The 8984-nt window shown below is 33.4% G+C and overlaps 1 long non-coding RNA gene across 1 annotated transcript; it reads right to left on the reverse strand.

The window, feature by feature from the left end:
* Window positions 1–564: 564 nt before the first annotated feature.
* On the reverse strand, window positions 565–7432 carry LOC142642022 (uncharacterized). The gene is made up of 3 exons (XR_012845570.1): window positions 6240–7432; window positions 6030–6065; window positions 565–697 (listed from the first exon to the last, which is right to left on the reverse strand). It is a non-coding gene; the product is annotated as an uncharacterized LOC142642022 (long non-coding RNA).
* Between the last annotated feature and the right edge of the window lie 1552 nt (window positions 7433–8984).

An 8984-nucleotide genomic window follows, 5' to 3' on the forward strand; every position in this document is an offset into this window, starting at 1 on the left:
CAATTAAAATATTAAAAAAATGCCAAATCCGATTATTACTAACAGGTTCTGCTCTCTTGCGACTGACAATCCTATTTAAAAAAGAGGATAAAGAAAGATACATTTAAGGAATGTTTCAGAATTCTTTTTAGAAAAGAAAGTTTTGACTGCAGTAACTAAAAAAAAAAAATTATAGTTCTGTAGCAGTACTCTAGTTACCAATAAAAGTGATTCCATGCTATCACAGACCAATCAAAACACATTGAAAATTACTCTTCTTCCAAAAAGACCAAATTTTTTAAATTATTAATGAAAATGCAAATATATAATTATGTACCTAAAATGTCTTTTTTTTTATACTGAAGTAACATACTTTTGATAAGAATGCTGTTTTTTTTTTTACTAAAAAAAAAAAAAAAATTTGAGACCAAAGTAGAAAATTGAAATATGAACTCACTTTTGGAAAGTTTAACGTATTTTAGGACTATACAGAAATAAAAATTATTATTTATTTTGAGACAGGTGTGTAAATTCAGAACATATTAATCTGCTTTACAAAGTGCCAAGAAATTTGAACCTCAAGGATTGGCTTAATGGTTCCTAATGCTTCCTTATATCCATGAGATCTTGAATTCAAAACCTCTACCCAGAATCTCGGGGCCACCCCAAAGGAATTCCTCTCTGTACTAACTTTGTGTGTGGGGGACAGATCATAGGACTGCACACACACGAGAAATAGTTAGTACTCGAAGAGGTCTAAATAGAGTCGTTCTCAATTAAAGCCACGAATCTTGATGGAAGTCTAGGTCACCATAAATTATTTGCTACTGGTCACTTTTTTGTTTCCACCCTGCAATAGCTGAGATGGTCTGACCTTCACACAGTATCCTCACAAATATGTTTAAAAATCACTGTTTTTAAATACATGGCTATTGTAAGTCTATGAATCAGTTTCATTTGGACTGGTTGGTTATGAAACATCTTCCATCTAACAGTCATGCTAACACAGGGTTCTAAATATCTAGAATGGGTGATTTTCATTGCTTCTTGCTGATTATGCAGCAAACAGTCCTAGCTAGATTTAGAATTGACATTCATCAACTGGTATAAATCATCCACCTACGCATTTAAAAGAATACAATAAAATGAGGGTGCTTTAACAACATAACAGGTAATAGATAGTCTATTTAGCCCTTGAATTTCCCATTATTGATTAAACTACCCTCAAGTTGACCAACAGTTGGCTGCCAACCAGTCAAAATGTTTATCTTGCCCTTGGGAACTTCATTTTCTTTTTACCAGTCAAGGGATGTATTGGGAATAATTTGATGAAGACTGTGTCATGACTTTGATTAACTATTTTAGATTCCTATGCTGTGCCAAATAATTTTAAGATTAGTGTTCTGGTTTAACAATTTGAAAGCAAATTGTTAAAAACAGATTCTAATTATGTTCAATTATAAGGCTACACAGTTCATTTCTTTCCTATGACATTACAATCACAATCAGTTGTGTGAACTTCAACAACCTGCCTGGATTAATGGGATGTGTTAAAGAGTGATTTAGAGAATGCATCTCAAAGGAGCAAATAAAAACTGAGGCCTGAAGATATGTAAATATTAAGAGTACTATAGCAACTGAGAATCTCAATATGGCTTCTACTGCACTCACACACACAGACCAATAAAGATGGAAGAGCACCTAGTAATAAAAGATAGAAGAAGAAGAGAGTATTTTTGTATCTCAATAGATATCCTTTTCGGGAAGCACACACATGCACACCAATTGGACTTCTTTGTTCAAACAACTCATGAGATAACCCATCTATCTATCCAAGGAACTTAAAATTTAAAAATATCTAAACAATCCAGAAAGGATTCTAATGAACTGAGTCTAATGAAAAATTGCGGCGTTCACAGAACCAATACATATACAATACATGAATCTTTTTAAGAATATTCTTAGTTGTTTTTCCTTTCATGGTCTGGGTGTTTGAGAAATTTGAACTGAGATTTTGAATCATAGAAAATTAGTTATGGCTTTAACAACATTAATAAATTAATGATGAGAATAAGTTGGCTTGTATCAACTTTCTTCTCTCTCTCCTTTTTTTTTTTTTTTTTTGCTACACTTACATGTAACAACCAATATGCAAAGCAATGAATCCAGATGTGGTTCAGAGAAATTCTCTCTTATTAAAGTACAAATTCGAAATGGTATAATTTGAACCTTGGGTTTTGCACAATCTATGTAAAAAATTCAGCCCATCCAAAATTCCCTCTTCTTAATTGCCTAAAGATTAACATAAACCTGAGTTCTACCTAAAACTTTGAATTGCTCCATGAATGGTTGATAACAATCTATAGGATGGCTGGTTAAGCCCTTCATTTATTCTTTTTTCTTTCGCTGAATAGGTACGAAATCAAGAAAATTAAGACTATAAAGAAAGTTTCCTTCAAAAGACCTTGCCTGAAATATGTTTCATATCTAAACTGGGATGACATGAATATCAAACAGGTTATGTAACCACTGCTCAATAGACATCTCTAAGAGTACGAATTTGTAATGAAGCCACCACAACTCCAGAGAGCCCAATAATCTACACCAGACACTTGAAAGTGAAGTTCTGCTTTGTGAGTTTCTAATGTTGCTAAATCTTATTATTACTCAATGTGGAGGTGAGGGGACCCCTCGACACATGCATAGCCAACTTTGATCCACACACCCAATTTATGATTCTTATCAGCATGAAGATGTAGTATATTATATCCAAACCAGAATGACCTGATTCAGTCCCAACACCAAGCCCATCCTACCCTAGTCAACTTCTATATGAAAGTATGTTGTCATATCCAATAGCAGACTAATTCATGTGAAATTTTACAAAGCCTTATATGCTGTTTGTTATCACAATACAATTCTGTGTTGAAGTGCAAGAAAAAAACACTTTTGGTTTGTGTCTATTTGGGAACAACTTATTTAGCTTAAAGTGAGCTAAAGTACACTTGTATTTTGAAAAGTGAGAAAAAATTAAGAAAAAGTGAGGTTTGTAAAAAGCTGTACATAAAAGCTAAAAAGCAATAAGCTAGTTCCAAAAACACACTTAATTTAGTTTTATTTAATCTTAATAGTCAATTGTATCACATCTGTTAATTCATTAGATTTTATTTTAGGTCTTATTAGCTAATTAAGTTATTAGTATTTAATTTTAGGTAAATTGTATCACATCTGTTGATTCATTGGATTAATAGTCAATTTTATCACATCTCTGATTCATTGGATCTTAATTTAGGTCTTATTAACTAAGTTATTAGTGTTTTATTTAATTTCATAGAATAAAAATTAAATTTGTAATCCAATAATTGAAGTCAATTATGATTAGGGTTTGGTCTTAGTAGTCTATATAAATGCGCTATTGTACCCCAATAAAAACAGTTTGCTTGAGTAATAAATTTATTGCTAAGGTTTTTCTACTTTTTTCCTTCAATAGTTTGGTGCTAATTCCAACCAACCCGAGGTGTTAGTTTCCAAATTTTCCATCGTTCTTGGAGATGATTCCAAGTAACTAAGTGTTGATTCTTAGGATTATTTTTATTTTTCTACTCTTGTTGATTCTCAAATCCCCTTATAGAGAACTCATGCTGCACCAGCTTTGGTATCAGTGCATTCATTGTTCTACATCAATCCATAGTATATTTCTTCTGATCTTCTCTTCAAGTTTAAAATTTAAGGCCTATTTGGTAGAGTGGTTCAAACCCACATTTTTAGTTTTTAAACAACTTTAGACACTTTTTCACCCACACGTATTTCAAAAAACTACAAACAATATTACTCAAACTTCTCTACCAAACGGGCTCTTAATAACTGCACCATAGTTATGTCCAATGTATCTGCTCTTCAAGGTTGCCTTCCTATATTGCATCTAAAAATCATGTTAAATTCTCCAATTGTTGAACCCTTCTGACCAAAGTAACATGACTCCCAATTTATCCAACATAGTTAACTATACATACATCCAAATATTAGTGAGACTCCAAATTCAACCTGCTCTTTTGATTGTTCAAGTTTTAATTTAAATAACTATTGCACCAAGAGTATGAAGGGATTATGCCATTGTTGTTAGAATATTGGTTAAGTAATTAAATTCTTTATTTACTATTCATTTATACTTTTGAGACAAGTGGTAGTTTATCAAAGGATCGAAGAAGACAATCATGATTCCAAACACTACCTCCACACTACCTTCCCTTTACAAAAATAAAATAAAAATTCCAAGTGTTGAGTACTTGAGTATCACTTATTGAGGGGAAGTCTATACCCACATATGAGGAGTATTAGAAAATTAGTTAAATGATTAACTCCATCATTTCCCCATCAACTTAATCTTTAGGTACAAGTGATAGTTTATCAATAGCATATCTTAATATTTTAAAACACCCTTGGTTCTCAAACAAAATTTTTTTTTTTAAGTTGCGTTTAAATGTGAAAATGTACTAGAAGGTGTATTATGGGAATTCCATGTACCATTTTTCCTATTTGGGTTTACGAAGGTTTAGGGGTTCAACAATCAAAATTGTTCTCAGGACTTGAAAGGGTCAAAATCTCCAGTTTAATCCAAGGATGGACATGTCAATGCATAGATTTCACTTGAAAAAAGGTCAGTCACACCCTTCCCACCATTACACCCCTCTTACCAAGCCACCACCCCAATGCTATCTCTGCCAGTGCCACCATTTTGATTATTACTTTTGCTAGGACACTACCACATTATCTACTGCTGTCAGCTTCCTCTATCAGTGCCATTGCTTCAACAATACTAAACACCACTAGGCCAAAAACATCACCACTTCACTCCCATCACCATTACCTGATCCATGCTATCAACCACTTACACCACCATTTGTCAACATTATCATTTTTATTACCATCATCATGCTGCTGCTATCACTTCACCATGCGTTGACACTAGAACTACTGTGGTTAAGTTCCAATATTACCACCACTATTATCATTGCGCAGACAGCATTGTCAACACACAAAACAGTGGTGGAGGTGGTGGATAATACATAAAACCAAACACAATTATTTGCAAACAAATGGTTCTTAAGAAATTAGCTTTCATACTTCTACCATTTCATAAGTTTTAAGACAAATAATAAATTCTTTATCCAAATGCTTCTTTCAAAAGAAAAATGAAAATAGTATTAAACAAGTTAACGTGCGAGTATTTGAGGTTTTGGAAAAGACATGCAGATATGCGTTAGTTATAAAATTCGTTAAATCTATCCAAAAACATGTTTATATCAATCAGTGGCATCCTCCTGATCTCTAAAACACAGTATTTTTATGTGCAGTTTCTCTATTTTTCTTTTTCTCATTTTTAAATACTAAGGTTTAAATGTAAGACTTGTTCATTTTTAGTAAGTTACAACTCACAACCATAAAAGATTGAAATTGTGACTTGACCCCTCCCCCCAACCCCCCCCCCCCCCTATTTTGGGATCGAGATGGCATTTGGTTCGAAAACCATTGGCAAACATTAAATCTAAGACTTATCCATCTTCACGCCATCCCTTTACAACCTAAACCAAGGCATATTTTATAAAATTGAACAATAAAGGAGGCATTGTAGGTTTGACCTGTATCTGAAGAATTTTACAATCTATATTACTTTCTTCACAATAGGAAGGAAGAAAATTTCCAAAGGGCAAACAGAATTACTCAACTGCAGTAAATTTGATTACAGACTATACATGATATATACTAGACGTTAACAATCAACATTTAAATATGAAAGAGGAATGGAGATACTACTTTCATAAAAGCGACAAAGCATCAAGTAAAAAATTTCTCATGGCTGAGAGAGTTCTGAATTTGCATTCATCTTTTGAAATATTTTGCAATATAAGAACTAATTCAAAATTGAATGTATGCTTAGTAATTACAATTTTGGAAACAGGAATCCAGTCAACAAAATAGATATGGGACAACCACATGCTTAGACCAATCAATTGAATATCTTCAATACTTAATTTAGTTAATTTGAATACCTGGAATTTGTAATCTCAGTTGTGTCTATAAACCACCTGAAGCAACAAAATCAAAGATAAAAGTTAATACTGACAGTGACCAAGATCATAAAAGATGAATGGCAAATTACTCTGGAACCATGTGAAGACACAAATCATATTTAAAATTAAAATTAAAAATTAAAAAAAAATAAAAGCATTATTGCCCATATAAATATTTATGTTACTCACCATTCAGACTCTGTGCTTGTTAAACAAGGAGCAAAGAGAAAATCTTGTTTCGCTGATATTTCCAGAAACTAATTTCTAAATGTGAAATCTGCAAGATTTTTTTTGATAAGTAAAATGATTCATTGATATTAAAAAGAGAGAGACACCCAAGTACACAGGGAGTAACAAGGGCGAATAAATCAAAAATGAACATTACAAAAGTCAAGTAAAACCAAAATAGAAGAGAAAGGTTGGTCTCTCTACACAGAGTTTTTATTAAGCCCAAACTTGTCCCTTCGGCAGGCGAAATCTGCAAGATTACAACCACAAACTTGCAAGGGTTAAGTTTCTGGGAAACCAAACCCAACAATTCCTTGTCCAAGCAATATGGGGCTAAGGCAATAATTCTGCATATAAACAAATCCTTTTTAATTTGATATAATACTGTAAATATCTTATATGCTTTTTACATTATTTATTTATGAACCAGGACAATTCATTATACTCTTCTGCAAAGAAAAATTGACTAAAGAGCTAAAACAGGGAAAATAAAAACAAAACAAAAAAACAAAATCCAGGTTAAGTTGCCTTCACATCTCTAAATGCTATACCTCACAACCTGGCCAAATCCAAGTACAAAAAGGAAATTAGAGCAGGCCTCTAATTTGGGAGCTCCACGTGTTTCTGGTTGTGGCAGTTCAGGATATCAAGCATCTGGTAGTGTCCTCCAGGAACCTGCTTCAAGGGGATAAGTACCCCCTACTAAATTGCCTATTTGTAGAAGTAGCAGAAAATAAGATCTACATCATTAATTCAACAGCATTTATTAGCAAAGGCAGTGAGTTGAAGCCACACCACAAAGACAGTTCACGATTCATACCCTGCATTCCCCTTCAAAAAAGCCATGCTTAACCTCCATACCAAAAGGTGGGTAAACATCAATCTGACTAAACATTTGAAACTTGCGGATCTTAAAGTCCATTGAAATTTTGACATGGATGCGGTATCCTTAAACATGCCCAAACCATTTTTGTTTTCCTACTTAATCATAACCTCCATAAGCACCAATGAGCTTTATCTCAAATGGCATCTCTTCCCTTGTAAAAGCAAGGTAGAGTGTAACTTACCAATTAAAAATGAATATATTTATATATAACCTCAATAGGCATTTCACCAAGATTATAATACCCATCTTAGAAATCAATCAGATCCCCCTAAGAAGGGGGAGGGGGAGGGGGAGGGGGTGGGTGGCAAACCAAGTGAGAGAGTTTTAAGCTTTTTTAGGGTCAAAATAGATTTTGGTTCCTGAATTATGACATTTTTTAATTTCCTCCCTATTGTATCAACTGTTTGATATTATAATTAAAGTTAACAATGAGAATGGCAATTACTAGTCCAACAAACCTTGTTTCACATGCATCTTTTTATTGTTGATGTAGCACATTAAGCCACATATGATCTTGTAAAATCAAAACGAAAACATATGAATACAATGTTTAAAAAATATTAAAATAAAAGGTAAACCTTATTGTCCCTTATGTGTGTCACATGTCTCCATATGTTTTGATTTTGTAAATTTGTAAGACCAACATCTGGCTTAATGTCTTATGTCAACATTATAAGAACACATGGTATAACGATATGTATGATATGATATGATATATATATATATATATATATATATATATATATATATATATATATATATATATCTCTGCTAGATCAACTAGGAAGCACGGACACTTCATTTAAAGTGTCATACCCATGTCATACCAATATCGTACCGGCCGTTTCATGTTATTAATTTTCAAAAGGGGGATTGGGGAGGATAAGAGATGTTGGTTGCCTGGTAAGAGTAAGGGGTTCACAGTCACTACGTACTACCATCTTCTAGTTAGCCATAGTAAACAGTTTTTCCCTTGGAAAAGCATTTAGAAGCAGAAGATTCCCTCTAGGGTGGCTTTCTTTGTATGGACCGCTGCCTTGGAGAAATGTCTGACAGTTGACAATTTAAGGAAAAGAAAAGTTTGCATTTTGGATTGGTGTTATATGTGCAAGCGTAATAGTGAAACTGTTGACCATCTATTCCTTCATTGCCCAGTTGCTTTGGAGTTGTGGGATATGGTTTTTGGTTTATTTGGAGTTTGTTGGGTTATGTCAATGTCTGTTGTTGGGCTATTTGCTTGCTGGCAAGGTCGTTTTAGTTGCCATTGCAATGGAGATATTTGGATGGTTGTTCCTCATTGTTTGATGTGGTGTATTTGGAAGGAGAGAAATAGTAGGTGTTTAGAAGACATTGAGCGTTCCATGCATGATCTCAAGCTTCTACTTTTCAGAACCTTATTGGACTGGTTCTCCGTGTGGAGAAACCATCCTTTTTGTTCCATTTTGGATTTGCTTGATGTTTGTAATGTTCGTATTTGATTTGTTCCCCCCCTGTATACTCCCTGTGTACTTAGGTGTCTCTCTCTTTCTGCTTTCAATAAAGCTTTATTACTTATCCAAAAAAAAAAAAAAATTGCTCATGTCACTATGCCATACCCGTACCCATGTCCATATCCATGCTTCCTAGTAAAACAGCAACTATCGTTGCATAGTAACAGGAAGGATAAGGATAACATTAAGGCATTTTTATAACTTCAAGTACTAAAGTGAAACAGTCGATGGTTTGGGGACAAATCAAAACTTTTACATATAATTCAGGGTCCAAAATTTTATTTTGACCAATTTTTAATAAGAAGGATGCATTATCCATCCAACAAATGT

The sequence above is a fragment of the Castanea sativa genome, chromosome 7, assembly GCF_040712315.1.
Source record: "Castanea sativa cultivar Marrone di Chiusa Pesio chromosome 7, ASM4071231v1".
Classification (NCBI taxonomy): domain Eukaryota; kingdom Viridiplantae; phylum Streptophyta; class Magnoliopsida; order Fagales; family Fagaceae; genus Castanea; species Castanea sativa.